Source organism: Prionailurus viverrinus, chromosome B4, assembly GCF_022837055.1.
Source record: "Prionailurus viverrinus isolate Anna chromosome B4, UM_Priviv_1.0, whole genome shotgun sequence".
NCBI lineage: Eukaryota > Metazoa > Chordata > Mammalia > Carnivora > Felidae > Prionailurus > Prionailurus viverrinus.
Genome location: NC_062567.1, coordinates 53157100 through 53181428, shown reverse-complemented (window position 1 = coordinate 53181428; position 24329 = coordinate 53157100). Strand labels below are relative to the sequence as shown.

Genomic DNA, 24329 nt, shown 5'->3' with positions numbered 1-24329 from the left:
GGTCTGCCTACCCCAAGGATGTTCCTCTATTCTTTCCTTGGGATAGATTTATCAGGACTTAAAGGAGAGTATTCTGGGTAAGGAGAAGATCAAGGACCTACTTTCTCCGGTCCTTTGTAATCCACTAGGTCTGCTCATGTTTCTCTCCTTTTCTTCTCATTGTATATTTTAAAGCTTCCCTGAGTAACATGACCTGGAAAGAGAGCACAATAGCGAGGAATGAGGAGTGACATAGTGATAATGTCTCAAGCCACATAAACCCAGAGCAGATGCAGAGATTGGCCATTATTTTGGAGGATTTATGGATACGAAAATTCTGAAGATTGATGTTGAAGAATTAAATGAAATACCAGTTGTTTTAGTTTAGTTTTGTTTTTTAAATGAAGATAGGCGGAATGAGTCCTATTAATTGTCAACTGGCAAGATAAACCAGGATACCTAAGTAACCACTAGATAAGAGCTTATCAGGCAATCGAGTAATATAACAATCCAGAAGAGCTTAAAGTATAGTGAGACTAAATCCTGATGGTAAAAAAGGACAAAGCCTACTGTACTAATTAATTAACTTTTATGATGGTGTCAGACCATTAGTGATGAGGAAACACTGGATTTCATGTATTTGGACTTTGGTAAAATGTGATTCTTTCTTCCTGTCAACGTGTTAGGACCATATGGTCTAGAACCAAGTATTATACATTAGACAGAAATTGACTGAATATCTTATCCAAATGGTTTATACTACCACTGCTGTTGAAATGTGCCAAATCGGGCTATTTAAGGATCAGTCCCCAAGGATTTTTAATCTATGACATGTATGACATATTTTACAAAAAACAGTAGTAGTTTCTACCCACTCCTACAACTTTGAGTCATTGCTCAAAAATAGTAATAGCCAAATCAAATTACACTTCTTTTTTTTTTTTTTTAAGTTGACAGAGACAGAGAGAATGAGAGAGAGCAAGTGAGCACAGGGGAGGGGTAGAAGGAGAAAGAAATAGAATTTTAAGCAGACTCCACACTGGGTGTGGAGCCCAACATGGGGCTTGATCCCACAACCCTGAGATCGTGACCTGAGCTGAAATCAAGAGTTGGACGCTTAACTGCCTGAGTCACCAGGCACCCCCTAAGTTACACCATCTTGGCCCAAAGCCGTATGTCTGAAAAAAATATATGAGAGGTGACCAATGCACAGATCTTCAGACAGAAAAAATTTAAAAGGTAGGTGGGAAAAAGGAGAAGAGACAGAACGGTAAACAAAAATCTGATTAATTTAAAGTGTCCTAGTTACCCACAAAAGAAATATAAAACTTATCTATTATATAGATACAAGTTGATTCTTTTAATGTTAATTGTATTTTGTCTTGGTCATAAAATAATAAGCCTTAAGACAGGACACATGCCAAGTCATACAAAATCAAAATTATTAGCCTGTGGTTGAAAAAAAAGTCCAAAATTAAGAAACAAAGAAACATTCTTATAAATAAAAACTGAGTCAAAAAGGAAATTTAAAATACATGAACAATATTTGGGAAATAATTGATATGAAAACAATATACACAAGGTGGACTGCAAACTTGTAGGTCAATTTATAACAATTTTATCATAAAAATAGGAAAAGTGGGGCGCCTGGGTGGTTCAGTCGGTTGAGCATCCAACTTCGGCTCAGGTCATGATCTCGCAGTCTGTGAGTTCCAGCCCCACGTTGGGCTCTGTGCTGACAGCTCAGAGCCTGGAGCCTGCTTCAGATTCTGTGTCTTCCTCTCTCTCCGCCCCTCCCCCGCTCATGCTCGCTCGCTCTCTCTCTCTCTCTCTCTCTCTGTCAAAAATAAATAAAAACCTTAAAAAATTTTTTAATAAAAATAGGAAAAGAGATAATAAGCACTGTTTATCATTTTATATATTTTTTAAAAACAATTTATTTAGAGAGAGAGAGAGAGAGAGAGAGAGAGAGAGAGACTGAGGCAGGTGCAGAGAGGGAGAGAGAAAATCCCAAGCAGGCTTACACTCAGCACAGAGCCCCCCTGGAGGCTTAGCCTCAGTCTCACAACCACAAGATCAGGACCTGAGTGGATATCAAGAGTTGGATGCTCAACTGACAGCCACCCAGGCATTCCTCATTTTTAAAAACACCCTAAAGGGAGCACCTGGGTGGCCAGATGGTTGAGCGTCCAACTTGAGCTCAGTTCATGATGTCATTGTTCTTGGATTTGAGCCCCGCATTGGACTCTGAGCTAACAGCTCAGAGCCTGCTCTAGATTCTCTGTCTCCCTCTCTTTGCCCCTTCATCACTTGTGCGTGTACTCTCTCTCTCTCTCTCTCAAAAACAAACATATAAAAATTAAATAAATAAAAATATAAAATGAAAAAAAAAATAAAAACACCCTAGGGAAGGGAAGGTGGGGGACACAATGAGATCCATAAAATCAATCTCTATTTGAGATCAGCCAAGTCTACCTTAGTTATAATGGGATATAGAAATGTAAATGGGATTCTACACACCACCAATAACTAGTTTGGAAGAAAAAAAAGTTTTTAAAGATTATATTGGCAACTGCAGCAAAAAGAATAAATTACCCAGAAATAAAGATGTGTAAGAATTCTTTTTCCTATAGTATATACTAATTTCTTAAAACTATAAAATATTAATATGTATGAAGAAAAATCCTCTATTTTTTCCTATTCAGCAATGACTATCAATAACATTAGCTTCAGATGATTTGGTTTAAATAATTTAATCAATATGTCAATTGGCCAAAACATATTTCCAGTAACTTTAATTTTCAAATATGATGCCCCACTGAGCAATTTCTCAATATTTATTTATATTATTTTTATTTATTGTTTAAATCATAAAGATTTGGGAAGCTGTATGTTAACTGCAATAAGATCCAGTCTATTCTGAATGATTGTTGTGACTTAAAGTCTTTTCAGATTATTGCACCAAAATGATTAAGGTTTAGGAAGCATTTAAATGGCTTTTTAAAATTCAAGGCAAAAAATGAAACCTAAATGTGAATCAAAAGCTTTGTATTGGGTAGCTAGTCGAAATTTTACAATGATTTTAAAATGTCTTTTAGAACTTCTGAAATGGAAACACAATTAAGACACCTTTTGTGAAGCAGATGAAATGAAATTGGGTGTCAAATGATATCACTGAATGTTAAATTCTGCCAAGTAACCAGTAAAGAGAATTTACATGGGAGATGTTCCTTTAAGTCCTATTTGAAATTATAAACCCTGAAGTAAAAATGATTCTGACCATTATGGGTTAGGTTATATCACTTGTTAATAACAGGTTCTTTACCAAAATTCTCAAATCTCATAAGCTGTAAAAACGAAAAGTTCTTTTTGATGTTTTCCATAGACTAATTGAGTGACAGATTTAGAATTGAAGCAAAATCAAATTACTTATAGTCATTTGTTCCACTTCGTATGAATTCATAAGTTTAAATCAGGTATATTCATTTATTTGCCTTAGGGAGGTTCCCAGGCTCTGCTGAAAATATTGTATAAAATTTGCTATTTACTCTCATTTACCTTTCTAAATCTGAAAAATTATGAATTCTAAAACTCATCAAGCCTCATAGATTTCTGATAAGGGGTATTGGGCTTGTAATATGTAAGGTTTTTTTTTTTATCAAGTATACTCTGACTCTAATGCTTTATTTTAACTTAATTCATCTCACAATACTTATAAGAAATGCACAGTGGTTATTTCCATTTTATAGATGGGGAAACTGACACACAGAAAGGTGAACAACTTGCAAAGCTAGTAAGGGGCAAAGCCTAGATTCAAAACATGGCTCCAGTTGGACAGCTGGACTAGCTCAGCTGACTTTTGAATCAGAGGTCAAGTCTTACTTAGCAGGTAAGTAAAAAAAAGCTAGTTTAATGACTATTCACACTCAGTTTTCTCATTGTAAAATGAGAATAATATTACTAACTAGCTCATCAGATTATTACTTTGATTAAATAAAACATGTAAATCACTTACTATAATGGCACATAGTACCTACTAAGTATGTTTGCTATTGTTAATAGTATTAATCAGTTTAAGTCAACCTGAACTATCAATCCCAGGGGGAACCTTGAAATAGTTAGAAACAACTTAGATTTTGCATCAGTAAAAAGAAAATATTTGCTTAGGGATGGGCGCCTGGGTGGCTTAGTCAGTTAAGCCTCGGACTCTTGATTTTGGCTCAGGTCATGATCTAATGGTTTGTCAGGAGCACTGACAGTGTGGAGCCTGCCTGAAATTCTCTCTTTCTGCCCTTCTCCCACTGTGTGTGTGTGTGGGGGGGGGTGTATGTGTGTGCACTTGTATGTGCTCTTTCTCTCAAAATAAAAAATAAACTTAAAAAAAAAAAAAGAAAGAGGCACCTGGGTGGTTTGGCCAGTTGAACTTTTGACTTCAGCTCAGGTCATAATCTCAAAGTTCATCAATCTGAGCCCCACATTGGGCTCTCTGCTGTCAGTGCAAAGCCCACTTCAGATCCTCTGCCCCCTCTCTCTCCACCCCTCTCTTGTTCATGCTCTCTTTGTCGAAAATAAATAAACATTAAAAAAAAAGGAAAGAAAATATCTGCTTACACTATGTAATCTAGGACTATGTGTATAACTTAAAAAAATAATATATTCAAAAGAAACCCATTTGTTCCTTGTGCTATGGTTTGTAAACACAGTGTCTGACACAGAGTAGATAATCCACAAACATTTCTTGAATGAACAGTGCTATAAAGTTATAAAGAGGCAACCACGTGCTTCAAATTATGAAATGTTGATTCTGAGTCCATACAAGACAGATATCACTGAAAGCCTTGGTTGATAATGGTAGATACTAAAATGTTAATGAGTTCATTGACTTCCTATAAATAAATAGTAGAGTCCACAGTATATATTTTATTAGAGTTGTGCTGAAGAACATCTTACCATACTTAGCTGGTGAGATGTCCAATAAAGAGAAAAAAGCACAGAGCTTTCCTTCCCATTCTAAGTCTCTCAGGCCACAAACTGGCTAACATTGGGAAAGGGAGACTCTCGGATGAGCAGAACCCAGACCTAGTGGGTCAAACTAGGCTGAAATTTATTTTATTTTATTTTAATGTTTATTTATTTTTGAGACAGAAAGAGAGAGTGTGAGCGAGGGAAGGGCAGAGAGAGAGGAGACACAGGATCCAAAGTAGGCTCCGTGTTGTCAGTGCAAAGTCCGATGTGGGGCTCAAACCCATGAACCGTGAGATGATGACCTGAGCTGAAGTCAGATGCTCAACCAACTGAGCCACCCAGGCGCCCCTAAGCTGAACCAAATATGACTGGGAACCTTGGATTCTGACTGAGATGTCATTAAGAGATGAATTGGGACTTTGAGGAGCGTTGAAGTCATTTAAAAAAAATAGAAGTTTTATATTTATGCTGTACTGAGAGGAGACTGCTTATTAAACTAGTTATGTATATTTTTCTGGCAAAAAAGACTTTGAAAAACCTTTAGAGCCCTTAAAGATTTTAGAAGCCCATAGGATACTTCAGAATAATTTATAATATATATGAATCACCTAACGTTAGCATTAGTAGCAAATAAATAGTATACCAAGGGTGTTACCTTATTTATTTTACTTATTTTTATCATGCTAGAATTAGCACTTGTGAATTGTGATTAATGATTTATCATTAAAACATAAAATGAAAAGGCACAGGTGCTTGGCTGGCTCAGTTGGTAGAGCACATAACTCTTGATGTTGGGGTTATGAGTTTGAGCCCTACGTTGGGTGTAGAGATTACTTAAAAATAAAATCTTAAAGGGGCACATGGGTGGCTCAGTCAGTTAAGCATCTGACTTCAGCTCAGGTCATGATCTCATAGTTTGTGAGTTTGAGCCTTGCATTGGGCTCTGTGCTGACAGCTCAGAGCCTGGAGCCTGCTCCAGATTCCGTGTCTCCCTCTCTTTCTGCCCCTCCCCTGTTTGTGTTCTATGTCTCTTTCAAAAATAAATAAACATTTAAAAAAAATTTTAAAGTAAATAAAATCTTAAAAAAAATAAAAATGGAAAGGCAATCTATGGAATGGAACAAAATATTTGCAAACAATATATCTGATAAAGGATTAACATCCAGAGAGCAGACTGGTCATTGCTTGGGTGGTGGGGGGATGAGAGTTAGAATAAGTGAAGGTAGTAAAAGAGCGTAAACTTCTCGTTGTAAGATGAACAAGTTCTGGGGATCTAACGTACAGCATGGTGACTATAGTTAACAAAACTGTATCGTATACTTGAAAATTGCTAAGAGTAAATCTTAAAAGTTCTTATTACATACAAAAAAGTAACTATATGAAATGATGCTCTGTTCACTACCTTATGTGTGTTAACTAACCTCATTTCACAATATATATGCATATCAAATCATCATATTTTACACCTTAAACTTACACAATATTATATGTCAATTATATCTCAGTAAAGCTAGAAAAAAAAAGAAAAGGAAACGTTTGGAACTAGATAGAGATAGTAATTGCATAACATTGTGAATGTACTAAATGCCACCGAACTGTTCAGGTTTTTTTTTTTTAATGTTTATTTATTTTTGAGAGAGAGAGAGTGAGAGTGGGGAGGGGCAGAGAGTGAAGGAGACACAGAATCTGAAGCAGGCTCCAGGCTCTGAGCTGTCAGCACAGAGCCCAACGTGGGACTTGAACCCATGACCTGTGAGATCATGACCTGAGCCAAAGTCAGATGCTTAACAGACTGATCCACCCAGGTGCCTCTGTTCATTTTTTTAAATGTTTATTTATTTACACACACACACACACACACACACACACACACACGAGCAGGAGAGGGCAGAGAGAACGGAGAAAGAGAATCCCTAAGCAGGCTCCATGCTCAGGGAAGAGCCTGACACGAGACTCTAACTCATGAACCATGAGATGACCTGAGCCAAAATCAAGAGTCAGATGCTTAACTTACTGAGCTACCCAGGCACCCCTCAATTGTTCAGTTTTAAATGGTTAATTTTGCTATGTCAATTTAATTTTAATGAAAACAAAGTAAAAGACCAGTACAAATGTTGCCTTTAATAAAGTTGCAAATAATATACTTCCATATCATATTACTATACTTATCTGTTTATGGTTCTTTTCCCCTAACTAGGTATATGCTCTGTAAAGATAGGAGCTATATTTAAACATTTTTGTATCACCTACCCAGCACAATGCCTGCCACATAGTAGTCACTTAGAAAATGATTGAATTAATTAAAGAATTTAAAAAGTTACATGTATTTCTCATCATGAAAGTTGAAGTTAAGTTTTGGATGACTAGCACATTTTGGAAAAGTTATTGATGTTCCTGAGCATAAAGTGCTGAATGTGCCAGGTTATTTAGACCTTTTTCATAAGATTACAGGAGATTTACCTAACAGAGCTGATAATTGATTTTATTTTTCACCAAATTGCTGACACTAATATACCTGTTAAAATTATAAAAAACATCCAAATTGTGTTGGCTTTCTAAGGATCACTTTGTTTACTTCAGGCTCTGACAAATTTATTACTGTGAAGTCAATGAACGGTTCTAAGAGATCTTAATTTCCCAGTAAGGTGATAGTGAGCTAGATGGTGGAATATGACCTGAGGCTTGCAATTCTACACGATTGTTTAACTTCTTCAAGTAACTCATTAACTATTTGTACTACGAATATAAAGTGCATGACAATTTTGATATAACTAGACTAAGAAATGTTTTTGGAAATAGGAAATTCTTCATACTTTTATGCTTTTACAGGGCTCTACTTCTTGTGAGTTGTCTTTCATTCACTGAGACATTCCCTCGAAATTTTCCTTTGTGTTTAACTATTCCAACCTTAAATGTGCTGTGGCTAGGGTTGCAAAACTTTCATTTGAACTTTGTTTCATGATTCATTTCTCATAAGAGTGGGACTTTCAACTTGGCACATACTCAAATATGTGCTTGGAAATATTCTTCAAAGAAATAAATAGTGATACAGTGATTAAAAAACATTGTTAAAAAGCAAATTTAATTTTGTTTAGATGAAAAAAAAATTTTTTAAGGTTTATTCATTTTTCAAAGACAGAGGGAGACAGAGCGTGAGTGGGGAAGGGGCAGAGACAGAGGGAGACACAGAATCTGAGGCAGGCTCCAGGCTCTGAGCTGTTAGCACAGAGCCTGACGCAAGGCTTGAACTCACGGACTGTGAGAGATCATGACCTGAGCTGAAGTCGGATGCTGAATCGATTGAGCCACCCAGGCACTCCAATTTAGATTTTTTAAAATCTTTGTTTGTATGTTTGTTTGTTTTTGTTTGTTTATGAGAAAGAGAGTGAGAGAACACCATTAGGGGAGGGGCAGAGGAGAGGGAGAGAGAGAATCGCTAGCAGTCTCCAAGCTGTCAGCTCAAAGCCCAACACAGGGCTCAATATCATGAATCGTGAGATTGTGACCTGAGCCAAAATCAAGAGTGGGATGCTTAAGCGATTGAGCCACCCACCGAGGCACCCCTAGTTTAGATTCTTATATGTGATGGCATACCTTTAAGATTTTAAGTAAAATAACATTGGCATTGATATGGTTATTTTCTCAGCTTTATGAGTCTGGCTACATGTCTCCTCCTATCTGTTAACTTGGGTAAATTGTTTAATGTGAACATAAAATTTCCTCAAATACAGGTGAAATATTTTCAGATGTAGTATTAAGTAAAAATCCAGCTTAGCAACAATTTAGACATTTATGTCTGTCTTGTTCATCTTTTGTTTCCTGGCAAAAAAAGAACCTGAACCAATTACTTTACAATTTAAGAGTATTTGGGCTGCCTGGCTGGCCCAGTCATAAGAGTGGACAACTCTTGGTCTCAGAGTTGTGAGTTTAAGCCCCACACTGGGTGTAGAGATTACTTAAAAATAAAATGTTAAGGGGCACCTGGGTCGCTCAGTCACTTAAGCATCCAGACTTCAGCTCAGGTCATGAACTCACAGTCCGTGGGTTTAAGCCCCATTTTGGGCTCTGTGCTGACTGCTTGGAACCTCTAGCTTGCTTTGGATTTTGTGCCCCCCCTCCCCTGGCTTGTGTTCTCTCTCTCTCTCTCTCTCTCTCTCTCTCTCAAAAATAAACATTAAAAATTTTTTTAATAAATAAAACAAAATCTTAAAAAAACAATTTAAGAATATTTGAGCTGACCTGCAATTAAAGAATCCTCTTTGTTTTTGATATATAACTATGTTTACCAAACATGGATGAGTTTCTCAATGAAAGAAAGTACTATTTCTGCTGAACTGAGTTCAAATCAGACCCTTATAGAATTGCTATTAATTTGTAATGTCACAAAAATAAATGCAAAAGAATAGTACTCTTTTAATGAGGGTATGGGTAAATATAACCAGAATATCTTGATCGATTGTACACGTGCCTTCCGGGAACTTATACAACTAACGTTTTTTGAACACTTCTTTATGTCAGCCAGTGTTCTACACACTGTATGAGTATCACTAATCTTCATAAACACTTTGAGAGAACACCATGATGAGGTATGTAGCTCTCTTCAAGGAGAGATAAACTTTTTATTAAAACTTAACACGGGGTGCCTGGGTGGCACAGTCGGTTGGGCGTCCGACTTCGGCCAGGTCACGATCTCGCGGTCCGTGAGTTCGAGCCCCGCGTCGGGCTCTGGACTGATGGTTCAGAGCCTGGAGCCTGTTTCCGATTCTGTGTCTCCCTCTCTCTCTGCCCCTCCCCCGTTCATGCTCTGTCTCTCTCTGTCCCAAAAATAAATAAAAAAACGTTGAAAAAAAAAATTAAAAAAAAAAAAAACTTAACAGTATAAGGCAACTGAAATCTATTAAGAGATAATTCCCATTATTTTCTGTTGTGGTTTTTGTAAAGGCTGCTTTTAGGCAACAGGCTTGAGTAATGGAAACTTGAGTAAGGCAAAAGGGCCTATGGCACCCACCCCACCGAACTTAATACAAATAAACACAATAAGCGACTAACCAATAGGCTATTCACATTAAGTCAGTAATCCCCATATTCTCTCACTCCGCCCTCTAACTTTGGCCCCCCAACACCACCTCATAGCGATGGTGTCTCCTCTGCTGTCCTGCCTGCAGCTCCCCTGTGATGTGTTCAATAAACTTCTATCTCCTTTGGTCTAACTTGGGTGAATCCTTTCCCCGCCAGTGCCTCAGGCCCCCATCCAAAGAGAGCGCCTGGCGGTTGTACAAATGATGTGTAATTCACATTACACATCACAGTTGAACACCGCACCTGATATTCTGCTGTCAGTTCTAGAAGAGAATGAAGAGTATGTTCGGAGGAGGTTGAACAGGTTAGTGAAGATTTAGATCTTTTCATGCTGCTTCAAGGCACAAACAAGATAAACTAAATAGGAAATGGAAAGAGAGTGTGTGAATGAATGAGGTCCCTTTGCATTGCTAAAAGCACTCAAGGTGAACATTACCAGGGTAGAGAGTTTGTTTTTGTTCTTTTAAAATATATTTCAGTAGTGCCTTGGTGACTCAATAGTTAAGTATTCTACTCCTGATTTCGACTCAGGTCATGATCTCATGATTCTCAAGGTTTGAGCCCGGTGTTGAACTCTGCACTGACAGCACAGAGTCTTCTTGGGGTTCTCTCTCTCCCTTTCTCTCTGCCCTCCCCCGCTCCTTCTCACACCCTCTCTCTCTCAAATAAATAAACTTAAAAAAAAAACTTAAAAAAATAAAAATAAAATATATTTCAAAAAATATATAAAACAGCTTTACCAAAAAATTAGGGGAAACTAGGGAAAGAAAGGGAGGAACGGAAGAAGGGAGGGAGGAGAACAGAAGGGGGGAAAGAAGGAGAGAGAGAATAGAAAAAAACATAAGGGATAATCTATCAAAATTACTTTAAGAGGGGGCGCCTGGGTGGCTCAGTCTGTTAAGCAACTGACTTCACCTCAGGCCATGATCTCGTGGTTCACGGGTTCGAGCCCCACATCAGGCTCTGTGCCTGACAGCTCAGAGTCTGGAGCCTGCTTCGGTTTCTGTGTCTCCTTCTCTCTCTGTTCCTCCCCTCCACGTTCTGTCTCTCTCTGTGTCTCTCAAAAATAAATGAACGTTAAAAAAAATTAAAAAAAAATACTTTAAGAAGAAAATGCAAAGTAATCTAAGATGTAGCCTCCAGGACACAGAGGTGCAATATAACTCCTGGATCCAGTAGTCCTAGACAGACCAGGTTCAGCCACTTGCTGCCCACAGAACCCAAAGGTACAGAGAGAAGTGGTGGTGAAATAAGAAAGGAATTTATTTCAGTAACGCCAACAAGATGGTGGACTAATGTCCAAAGTGCTGAAAATACTTCCAGGTTTATATTTTTAAAATGTGGGACACAGGTCGGTGGGTATATTCTGGGAGGCAGTAAAGGTCAGGTCATCATTTTCATGGGTAGCGTCTTGCTGGCCCAGGGCAGTCCTCAAGGGGATACTTGCCCACAGGGTCTTTTGCCTGACTTAAGAGATAAGCTGAAAAGAAGAACTTAATCAGTTAGAAAGTTTGAGGTCAAAATGGAAGGAGGTAGTCTTCTTTCAAAGATGATAGTCATTATTATTTTTATTATTTATTTATTTATTTATTTATTTATTTATTTATTTATTTTGAGTAGGCTCTGCACTGGACATGGGGCTAGAACTTACAACCCTGAGATCAAGACCTGAACTGAGATCAATAATCGGATGCTTAACCAACTTAGCTACCCAGATGCCCTGATAGCTATTATTTTCTGATGAGAATAGGAAAATTTGTCCAATCTTATGATTTGGCAAGCATAATAAAAGTCATTGAAACAATCACATGAAAAAAGACACTAACAAATAAAACACCCAGGGACCACCATCTTCCAGCAATTCACAAAAATGACTAACACAAAAGGAAAGAGAAAGAGCACCTACTACCTTCTTTAGGCCTTTTAGAAAACCCGGAGTGCTTCCTTTGGCCACATATATGAGAATCTGCAAGAAAGATAATATTGTAGACATCAAGGGAATGGGCACTGTTCAAAAAGGAATGCCCCACAAATGTTATGGTGGCAAAACTGGAAGAACCTACAGTGTTAGCCAGCATGCTGTTGGCTGGCACTGTTGTAAACACACAAGTTAAGGGCAAGATTCTTGCCAATAGAATTAATGTATGTATTAAGTGTGTTAAGCACACAAAGAGCAGAGATAGCTTCCTGAAGGGAATGATCAGAAAAAGAAGGAAAATGAAGAGAAAGATACTTGGGTTCAACTGAAGCACCAGCCTGCTCTACCCAGAGAAACACACTTCATGAGAGCCGATTGAAAGGAGTCTAAGCTGCCAGAACCCATTCCCTATGAATTCATGGCATAAGTGTAGAAAAAATAAAAGACCTCAAGACTATAAAAAAAAAAAAAAAGGGAGGAAGGAAGGAAGAAAGTAAGCATGCAGTGTTGATGAAGGTATATATGACTGTTCTTAAAAAACATCTAGTGGGAGTGTGTATAAGTTGATACATTTAAACAAAAAAAACCAATTTGACAGTATAAAACATTTATAATTTTCATTCTGTAATTCTATTTCTGTGCATCTATGCTAGTGAAATATCTTAAACAGGAAAGAAGCCATGAGTACAAATATATTCATCACAGTGGTTTTTAAGTAGTAGAAAAATGGAAATAATATGAACACAGTTATAGAAGAATGGTATATTAACTCGAACATATGCACTTGGTAGAAATTTATGCTTTCATCAAAAAGGAATTTTCAAATAAGACGTACCAGCGTAGAAATATATTTGTTGATGAATGGAGACATTCTCAAAGAAGTATAGTTCAAATAGCCAAAATATTAAAAAATTGTTTAATGTTTATTTATATTTGAGAGAGAGAGTGCGTGAGCAGGGGACGGGCTGAGAGAGACAGAGACAGAACCTGAAGCAGGATCCAGGCTCTGAGCTGTCAGCACAGAGCCTGATGTGGAGCTTAAACCCATGATCTATGAGATCATGACCTGAGCCGAAGTCGGAGACCTAACCAACTGAACCACTCAGGTGCCCCAACAGCCAAAATATTTTTGAGGGGATTCTAAGAATTAACTTGTCTCTCATCTAAAGTTGTTAATAAACTTCGATTCACATACCCACCAACACTGCCCACATCTCTTTTTCTCTTCTTTCAATTTTCCGTAAACCCACATTATTCTGGAGCCCTTTACTGACAGACCACAATCAATATTCTCTTTCCCTTTTCTCAACTGCTTTCCCTTTTTCCATCCCCAATTTGTCACTTGTTTTTTAAATGACTCTAAGTCAATTTGCTTTTTTTTTTTCCTCACCCCTTTCTAATCTCGAATTTTGCATCTCACAAGTCCTTCATTTCAGTCTGGCAGAGTGATCTTTCTGGAGGAAAAACATGGGAAGCTGGAATGGTAAAAAAAAAAAAAAAAAAAAAAAAGCAGGGGCGCCTGGGTGGCCAGGTTGGTTGAGTGTCTGACTCTTGATTTTGGCTCAGGTCATGATCTCACGGTTCATGGGATCCTGCCCCACATCAGGCTCTGAGGTGACAGCACACAGCCTGCTTGGGCTTCTCTCTCTCTCCCTTTCTCTCTGCCTTTCCCCCCAACCCAAGTAAATAAGCTTAATTAGAAAAAAAAAAAAAAAAAAAAAGCAGTCACCATTTTCACTCCAAGTTTTGGCGGAGGGAAGTTCATTCCTACATTAAGAATTTTTTTTCTCCTGTTCAATTATGAACAGGCTAACAGAATTTTAAATACCAAATATTGCAACTTGGTATTCAATTATTATTACCAAACCAGGTTTTTATTTCCATGCATCAACTTACCCATACTCCCACTGGAAATTCATCATCTATATCTTCATCAACATTGGGTATTTTATTTCTTCACATCTTTTTTTCGTGTGAAACTAAGAACAATTATTCTAAGATACTGATACAAACTTATAATAATAGTAACATAAATGGAAGTGTTAAAATAAAAAGGACTTCAAAGATGTCCCAGAGAGAAGGGCCAGGATTTTGCTGTAAAAATAAAAACTTCTATTTGAACTGTGTCCTAGGATCCTACCAATCACTTGATGGATTACATAAGTATGATTCACATATATCCTAGTTACACTGAGAGGCCAGAGTACCCAGTGGCCAGTTGTTAATAGGGAATAGGTCAAGAGGAAGGAAAACAGAAGTAGGGTTTAAAAGTACTTAAAACTGCTTCCTTGTTTTTGTTTTTTTTTTTAATTTCCATTTCTAAGTATAATGATATTACTAGAGCCCTGCTGCTCGCTTTGATTAAATGAGAAAAGATTAATTACTGCACTTTGTACCTCACTAGATACTTCCTGTAATATCCTGTTTTCTGTTAACTACTTGATAATTCAATTAAAAATCAGAAGAATTATAAGTAGGTGAGATGAAGTCTCATGAGGTCTTGGATTTACTTCAAAATACTTTAGCAACAAAAAGAAAGAAAAAGAGGGTAGATGAAACCAGTGTGGCAAAATAATTATCAGTTTTACATTTGGGTGCTTCATGTATTAATTAGGGTTCAGTGTATCAGTCTCTTCACTTTTGTGAGTATTAGGAATTTTTCATAATAAGATTAAAATCAATAGTTACATTGAAGGCAATCAAGCAAGCTCTTAGCTTTATTTATTTATTTTTTTAAGTTTACTTATTTAGGGGCACCTGGGTGGCTCAGTCGATTGAGCCTCCGACTTCAGCTTGGGTCATGATCTCACAGCTCGTGAGTTTGCGCCCCGCACCGGGCTCTGTGCTGATGGCTGGGAGTCTGGAGCCTGCTTCAGATCCTGTGTCTCCCTCTCTCTCTGCCCCTAACCTGCTCACAGTCTGTCTCTGTCTCTCTCAAAAATAAATAAACATTAAAAAAAAAGTTTACTTATTTATTTTGAGAGAGAGAGAGCAAGTGAGAGCAAGTGGGGTAGGGGCAGAGAGAGAAGGAGAGAGAGAATCCCAACCAGGCTCCTTGTTGTTAGTGCAGGGCCCAACGTGGGGCTCGATTTCACAAATTGTGAGACCATGACCTGAACTGAAATCAAGATGCTTAACCAACTGAGCCACCCAGGCTCCCCAAGCTCTTCGCTTTAAAGAATAAAGTTTCATAACAGGAACCCATGGGGGAGGGGAAGAAAAAAAAAGAGGTTAGAGTGGGAGAGAGCCAAAGCATAAGAGACTCTTAAAAACTGAGAACAAACTGAGGGTTGATGGGGGGTGGGAGGGAGGGGAGGGTGGGTGATGGGTATTGAGGAGGGCACTGATCTGCCCCAATTCGAGAGACCCCCGAAAACAAACCACCAGAGTCCAGAGTCAAAGCCAAGCGGCAAGGGTCGTTTATTGCAGGTTCGAACCTGGACCTCCTCGCACTCGTTGCCGGTGACGCTAAGAGGCCCCGAGCAAGGTTTTTACAGCACTTTTATAGACAGGCACAAACAGGTTATGGGGAAGTTAGGGATTTTTCGCGGTTACAGAGCTGTTATTGGTTGACATTTAAATTTGAACACCCAGCAGAACTTGATTGGTTCCCGCCTTTAGGTCAAACCACAACCAGGCACGCCCTGGCTGGTTCCAGGAACGGCGGAGAAGCGGGGCAGGGGGGGTCTTTTCCTTGCGGTTGTGGGTACACCTGATAATTTTTCTTTAGTCTCTCAGCACCTGTTGGGATGAGCACTGGGTGTTCTATGGAAAACAATTTGACAATAAATTTCATATATTAAAAAAAATAAAAAATAAAGTTTCATATTTTGCCAATGAAGAGGTTTTTGGTTGCATCTTGATTTATCCAGAATAGTATTAAAAATTGCTGATACCTGAAAACTTTCTAAGTAATCAAAGACAAAAAAAAAAAAAAAAAAAAAAACAAAAAAAAAAAAAAAAACAAAACCCATATGCAATGACAATGATAAATATCAGATTCAAGACATTCTGACATTCGATATACTTAACAGTAACACCGATTGGTACTTGTCACAACTACAAAGTCCAAATACTCCTTGATACCCAGATACTAGCTCTTTCCCACATCCCACCCCACTCCTCCTCTTCTTGCTTGCGTGCTTTAGTCTCGGATTTACCCTTAAACACCCTGTTCCTTTACTTTATTGCTCTCATTGATCTACTTGGATGGAAAATAAGCTACATAATATCCAAGAGAAAAAGACTCTTGGATCAAAAAAGAATTTTAAAAGAACTAGGACAAATAATAAGAGTGGTGGTAACTAAAGAGAGAAGACAAAGGAACTAAAATGTTTTGAGACCTCTTCTATGGACCAAGGAGATATTACGGATATTTTACATATAGCAGAGTGAGAGACGTTTTGATATTGTTTGCAAGAAAAGTCACTAGAATTCTGTTTTTTTTTTAACATTTATTTATTTTTGAGACACAGTGAGACAGAGCACGAGTGGGGGAGGGGCAGAGAGACGGGGGGGGGCGGGGGGGGGGGACACAGAATCCGCAGCAGGCTCAAGACGGCAAGCGGTCAGCACAGAGCCAGATGTGGGGCTAGAACCCAGGAACCGTGAGATCATGACCTGAGCTGAAGTCGGACGCTTAACCGACTGAGCCACGCTGGCGCACCTCTTTTTTTTTTTAATGTTTATTTATATTTGAGTGAGTGACAGTGTGTGAGTGGGGGACAGGCAGAGAGTGATGGAGGGGGAATCTGAAGCAGGCTTGTTATGTCCAGTTTTTCATGCCAAAATGGTATTCTTTGATACTGTCCTCTTTCCTAAACTCCCTGCATCAAAGTTATCTTACAAAGTCATGTTGAGTTTTATTTTTGAATATATTTCTCTTTTTTTAATTTTTAATTAATTTATTTTTAAATATTTTTTAATGCTTTATTTATTTTTGAGAGACACAGAGAGACAGCGAGAGCAGGGGAGAGGCAGAAGGAGAGGGAGACACAGAATCTGAAGCAGGCTCCAGGCTCTGGGCTGTCAGCACAGAGCCCTAGGCAGGGCTCAAACCCAAGAACCTCAAGATCATGACCTGAGCCCAAGTTGGACACTTAACAGACTGAGCCATGCAGGCACCACATTGAATGGCCCTATTCTTTATACAAATGTCAGGCAGGCAGAAATCTTTAAAGAGCAGAGCAAATATCTTTCATTGCTCCATCAGGTCTGTCACTCACTGTGACTCCTGAAATGTAAAGCTGGTTACCCACAGGGTAGAAGTAGATGAATTTGCATAAGGCACTCAGGGACTTCTGTGAGAGAATACATCCTAAATATCCTCTCTGAGGATATCCTACATCCTCCTCTCTGAGATGCAGAATTAGAGAATGGTTCTGGAATGGAGAAGGCGGGCTTCATTCATTCAAGGGCCAGTGGTATGGATAGGCAGCACGTCTCCTAAAGTAAAATTAATGTAGAGGGGAGCCTGGGTGGCTCAGTTGGTTGAACATCAACTTAGGCTCAGGTCATGATCTCCCAGTTCATGAGTTCGGGCCCCACATCTGGCTCACTGCTGTCAGTGCAGAGCTCACTTCAGATCCTCTGCCCAACCCCCTCTGCCCTTCCCCGACTTGTGTGCATGCATGTGTGCTCTCTCTCCCTCTCTCTCAAAAATACATAAACATTAAAAAAATTAATGTAGAGAAAGAAGTTGATCTGGACTGGTAGCTCTAACTCATGACACATAAATAATACAGAAGTAAGTAGAGTAAGGGGCACTTGGCATCCAACCCACATTGCATGCAGAGCTTACTTAAAAAGTCTTGGGGTGCCTGGGTGGTTCACTCCATTAAGCGGCTGACTCTTGATTTTGACTCGGATCGTTATCTCACAGTTTATGAGTTTGAGCCCCACGTCCAGCTCCATGCTGACTAAGCCTGCCTGGGATCCCCTTGCTCTCTGCCCCTCTACCCTCCCCTTCTCAAAAATAAATAAGTAAAAATTTTTTTTAAACTTAAAAAAAAAGAAGTAGAGTAAGAAACATATTTATACTGTTTTCACATAAAGAATTAATTGATCATTAACATCCTCCCCTCAAGCAAGACAAAACTTTTACCCCACTTTGGATTTTCCCATCCTTCATCTTCTACTGCATTGAAATTATCTGGCAATTCGGTTCTAAATTATTTTTTTACACCATATCTCTACTTAACTGGGAAAATTACCTATGTATAAAATAAAATAAAATAAAATAGTGTTGCTTATATTTTAAAAATAAAGGAAAATAATTTGAAATATATTGTAGTGGACAAAGCAAGAGGTATTCAAATATCATACACTCTGCTCTATGGCCCCCGACTTCCTCTTTCTAAACCCTGACTTGGTTCCCACCTTGCTCCCTTCTCTGAACAGTTCTCACTCTTTATTTCCCACCCAGGGCCTCATTTTCCCCTTGAAATCTCACCAAGCATCTCACTTCACAGAGATGTTTTTCTGCCTCTGAATTCCTATTATATTTACCATTTGTTGTCATACTCTATTGTTACATTTTAAGTGAATAAACTAAAATGGAACTTATTTGAGAGCAGTGACTGTTCTAGATCTCTCTGTACTCTTCAAGGGACTTAATGTGGTATTTTATTTTTTAATTTTTTTAATGTGGTATTTTAGATCTCGGCTGAACATTAGACTAAAACTCTAATTTGGTCAGAACACACGAGTTCCTCCCCTATCTCTCCTTGGTTCTTTTTAGCTTAGTAACCGTCATGGACAACTGAATGTGAATCTTAGGGCTTTTATTGGTCTACCTAGCAACCAGGAAGGTTCCCAAGGATACAAACTCTGAAGACATACGCTTTTGATATGGTAATGAATGAAACTAAGGAGGTAGTCCTAAAACAGTACATTTCCATATAAACTGAAATCATATGTCAATATTAGAACTACTGTATAATTAACTGTGGCTTTATGGTCTCAGTGGGAGCTATTATTGCCCTCTTTATAATCAAACATTTTATTTTAGTCGCATCAAGCAAACATCTCTAACTTTTTAAATTTTTTTTTTTTTTTAACGTTTATTTATTTTTGAGACAGAGAGAGACAGAGCATGAACGGGGGAGGGTCAGAGAGAGAGGGAGACACAGAATCTGAAACAGGCTCCAGGCTCTGAGCAGTCGGCACAGAGCCCGACGCGGGGCTCGAACTCACGGACCGCGAGATCATGACCTGAGCCAAAGTCGGCCGCTTAACCGACTGAGCCACCCAGACGCCCCTAACTTTTTAAAAATGAAATAATGAGAACTTACTAGAGGAGTACCAAGAACAACATTACAACCAATCATGTTCACATAATCCAGATTTAGCAAATTCAGTCATATTTCCTAAGGAATAAAACATTATAGAGATGAAATCCTCTTGCCTTGTTTGCCTTTATCTTTCCCCAGAAAAACAGCTATCCCGAAATTGATATGTATATGTATATATGTATATTCTTCCTATCCATGTTTTTATATATTTTACCATACTTGTATGTATCCATTAATACTGTATAATATTATTTTGCACGCTTACAAATATTACACAAATGTTATACATAGTATTCTGCACACTGCTTTTCCATTAAAAATTATCTGAGATTTAAACATGCATATATATGCAATGGATTCAATCCAATTGCTGCAAAGGAATCCATACAGTGAATAATATACAGTTTGCTTATCTACTCTCTTATTGAAAAGCATTTAGACTATTTCTAGTTTTGGGGAGGGCACCTGGTGGCTGGCTCAGTCTATAGAGCTTAGGACTTTTGATCACAGGGTGATGAGTTTGAGGCTCACGGTGGGCAGAGAGCTTACTTTAAAAAAAAAAAAGATTACTTGCATTTTTTAAAAAATTAAAGGGCAGCAGTGAAGACCTTTGTACATGACTTGACATGTGGGAGAATCCTTTTAGTGTAAATATTTGAACATGAAATAATGTTAATATGATAAATTGTTACAGATTTTCTGATGTTAAATAGACCATGCTTATAGTCATGGAATAAACCTTATCTGGTCATGATTTTTTTCAAGTTTTATTTATAACTTTGGGTCTACATTCATAAGTGAGATTTGTCTATGATGTTATTTTCTTATAGTGTTCCTTACTTTTGTTACCAAGGTTATAGAGCCTTCTAAAATACTTTGAATACTTTGAATACTTTGAATACTCTTGCTATTTCTAAAACAGTTTGATTACAACAGAATTTTTCTCACATTCAAAAAACACAGAAGGGGTGCCTGAGGGACTCAGTCGGTTAAGCACCCAGCTTCAGCTCAGGTCATGATCTCAGGGTTCATGGGTTTAAGCCCTGTATCAGGCTGTCTGCTGTCAGCACAGAGCCCACTTCAGATCCTCAGTTCCAGTCTCTCTCTGCCCCCCTACCCCCAGCTCACACTCTGTCTCTGAAAAATAAACATTAAAAAATAAAATAAAATAAAATAAAATAAAATAAAATAAAATAAAACATAAAAAATAAAAAACTGAGGTATTCTTTGTTGATATTTTAGATTTTTCAAATGCTTTTACTTTTTAAAAATTATTTTTAATATTTATTTATTTTTGAGAAAGAGAGAGAGCACAAGCAGGGGAGGGGCTGAGAAAGGGGCACAGAGGTCCAAAGTGGGCTCTGTGCTGACAGCACAGATCCTGATGTGAGGCTAAAATTCACGAACTGGGAGATCATGACCTGAGCCAAAGTTGAACATTCAACTGACTGAGCCACCCAGGCACCCCCATTTTATTTATTTTTTATTTATTTTATTTATTTTGAGAGAGAGAGAAAAAGAGAGAGAGGGAGAGAGAGAATCCTAAGCAGGCTCCTCACTGTCAGCACAGAGCCCAAAGCAGGGCTTGAACGTAGGAACCATAAGATGAAACTTCCACAAAACCCTGCAAATGATGAGGTTTGGGGAACTCCCAAGTTGGTGAATACATCCACATGTTACGAGGGTGGTACACCCAGCTCCACAGGCTCGTGGGTTCAGTACTCTTCTGGACCTCACCCTTGTACTTCTTCATCAGGCTATTCATTTGTATCTCTTATAATAAACTGTAATAGCAAGTAAAGCATTTTCTTGGGTTCTGCAAGTTGTTCTAGCAAATTGTTGAACCTGAGTCGGGTGGGCTTGAGGGAACCCCGGTATTTGTAGCCAAGTTAGACAGAAGTGTGGCTAACCTGGGACCTGATACTTGTGACTGGCATCTGAAGTGAGATTCCCCCCTTAGGGGCGCCTGGGCGGCTCAGTCGGTTAAGCGTTTGACTTCAGCTCAGGTCATGATCTTGTGGTTTGTGAGTTCAAGTCCTGCATTGGGCTTTGTGCTGACACCTCAGAGCCTGGAGCCCATTTCGAATTCTGGGTCTCCCTCTCTCTCTGCCTCAACTCCGCTCATGCTCTGTCTCTCCTTCAAAAATAAATACTTAAAAAAAAAAGAAGAAGAAGAAGTGTGATCACTCCTGTGAGACTGATCACTTAAATCTGTGGAGTTTGACATTAGGACTGGGTAATTAGTGTCTACCTTGAATTGAATTGTAATACACTTAGTTGATGCAGAGTTGGAGAAATTGTATGGGGAAAGATACCATGTATTGGTGTCAGGAGGAAAAAAATCTCTTGCCATCACTGTGGATTTGCATTCTATTTTAGTTACAATCAGTGGTATCCTGGAGCCAAATTATACTGGTTCAGAAGAGTCGTTTATTAACCTCCATGAAATTTGTGGGCTGGTTGTTAACTACAATAATACACACACACAGTCCACAAATGGGTAGCATGTTTTATGTGCTATTTTGACCTTGCTTTTTAAATTACTGATATATCTTGAATATTATTCTAATATCAGTAGAATATTTTTGTTACAGGGGTACTGCATTTTTTTTTCTTTTAAGATGATCTAGTTTTGCTTTCACTATGATGGGCCTTGGTGTAGATTATTTTATTTTTATTTTACAGTATTTTATTTTGAACTTTGGTATATATCCTGATTTTCAAGATTCATGACTTTTTTCATTTCTAGGCTATCCTGCTTATTATCTCTTCAAACACTAGTCCCAGCATACCGTCTTTCTGAAACTCCTCCAATTCCTTATTATGCCATTTAACCGCATAAACATCAAAATTTCAGGTGTATTATTTTATATTTTCTAGCCACATCTATGCCCTGTGTATTTAGGGCAAACTTTTATTTAAAAGACACCCCAACATACAATGACTTAAAATGTTGTTATTTAGTGTGCTCTTAGGTAACAATCCTGAGGTGACTGAACCGAGTTTCCTGCAGGTTCTGGGGTAAACAGTCATTAAACGAATCTTATACTTTCCATCCTGTGTCTCCACCATTGCCTGGGGCAAGAGTTCTTTTTTGTTTTGTTTTGTTTTTTGACTGAAAAATAATTGTATACAATATTGTATTAGTTTCAGGTTAGGGCAATAGTTCTTAACCATTTTTGCGCTATAAACTCCTCTGGCACTCTATTCAAGCATACAGACCAACTCTCAAAATGATACATAAAATAAAATACATTTTTTTAATGCATAAAATGAAATACATTTAGATATAAAGGAAAGAAATTCGAGCGCCTGGGTGGCTCACACGGTTAAGCATCCGACTCTTGGTTTTGGCTCAGGTCATGATCTCAGGGTTCATGGGTTGGAGGCCCTCTGCGCTGATAGTGCAGAGCCTGCGTGGTATTCTCTCTCTCTCTCTCTCTCTCTCTCTCTCTCCCTCTGTCTGCCCCCTCCTACCCGTGCTGTCTCTGTGTCTCTCAAACTAAATAAATAATTTTTTTAAAAAAAGTTTAAAAAGAAGTTAAAAAAAATAAAGGAAACAAGGGCACCTGGTGGCTCAGTCGGTTAAGCGTCTAACTTTGGCTCAGGTCATGATCTCACAGTTTGTTAGTTGGAGCCCCACATCAGGCTCTCTGCTGTCCACGTAGAGCCTGCTTCAGGTCCTCTGTCTGCCTCTCTCTCTGCCCCTCCCCGACTTGCACACTCACTCTCTCAAAAATAAATAAATAAAAACATGTAAAAAAATAAAGGGAACAAATTATACCAGATTACAGTTATCAAAATAGTTTTCTAAATAGTGATATAATAATAAATATACTTAATTCATTAAGCATCATAATCTAACAATGATCTAATAACCACCATAACCTTGAAGTACAGTTGAGCATAAATGATATTTAGAGAGATCTGAAAAAATTGTAATGTGATATGAAAATATTTTTGGGGTGGAAAATTCATAGGTATTGCTAATACTACAATGTGGTTTGCTGTTTACATTCATAATTAAAGAAAATATTAATTTCAGCTAGAAGCTAGTGAAGACAAGGATATAATATTTTCCCATTCAAGTTCATGAACCTGAGATTAAGAACCCCTGCACTTAGGTGTCTCTTTGGCTTGAAGCTGAGTCTTAGGCAGTGTTCTCACTTACAAAAAGGGGAAGAACTTGAAAAAATGCACACTCCACGTTTTAAAGTTCTGTTCTGAATGTGGCATATAATACTTCTGCTCAATAGGACTTAGTCAATGGAGGCATCCAGCTACAACATAAGCTGGGAAGCAGTCTTTAACTGGCAGCCACATTTCCAAATATAACTGTATTACATAATAAATTAGCAACTGGCAATCTCCTTCATGCTCTTATAAGAAAAAATAATTTCTACAATTTTTTTAACGTTTATTTTTTGAGAGACAGACAGAGCGTGAGTGGGGGAGGGGCAGAGAGAGAGGGAGACAGAATCTGAAGTAGGCTTGAGCTGTCAGCACAGAGCCCCATGAGCTGCTGGAACTCACCAACTATGAGATCATGACCAGAGCGGAAGTCAGATGCTCGACTGACTGAACCACCCAGGCACCGCAATTTTTACAAGTTTTAACTTATGAACAGATATATCAGACAGTGGGTTTCCATGAGCATTTCCTAATGTATAAACTTGATAAGTATTTTCAGCATTTTTATATGTTTTAGTTAGATGAAATATATTTTTAAATTGCAAACAGGGAATACAAAAAACAAAAACAACAACAAATAAATAAATTGCAAACAGGGAATTAGCTCACCACAAAGCTGTGAATTAGGTAAAATTTATTTCTGTCTTTACAACATTCTCATTTCTTTTTCTTTTTAATTTAACTTTTTCTTTTAAGAGAGAGAGCATGCATGTGTGGGGGGGAGGGACAGAGGAAGAGGGAGAGAGAGAACCTTAAGCAGGCTACATGCCCAGTGCAGAGCCCCACACAGGGCTCAATCTCACAACTGTGAGATCATGACCTGAGCCGAAATCAAGAGGTGGACGCTTAACTGACTGAGCCACCCAGATACCCCTAGGACACTCTCATTTCTATCCATTTTTAAA

At 38.2% G+C, this 24329-nt stretch overlaps 1 long non-coding RNA gene across 1 annotated transcript; it reads right to left on the bottom strand.

Moving 5' to 3' along the window:
* Positions 1 to 18515, bottom strand: LOC125169697 (uncharacterized). Its single transcript, XR_007153772.1, has 3 exons — positions 18393 to 18515; positions 13838 to 13920; positions 1 to 193 (listed from the first exon to the last, which is right to left on the bottom strand). It is a non-coding gene; the product is annotated as an uncharacterized LOC125169697 (long non-coding RNA).
* Between the last annotated feature and the right edge of the window lie 5814 nt (positions 18516 to 24329).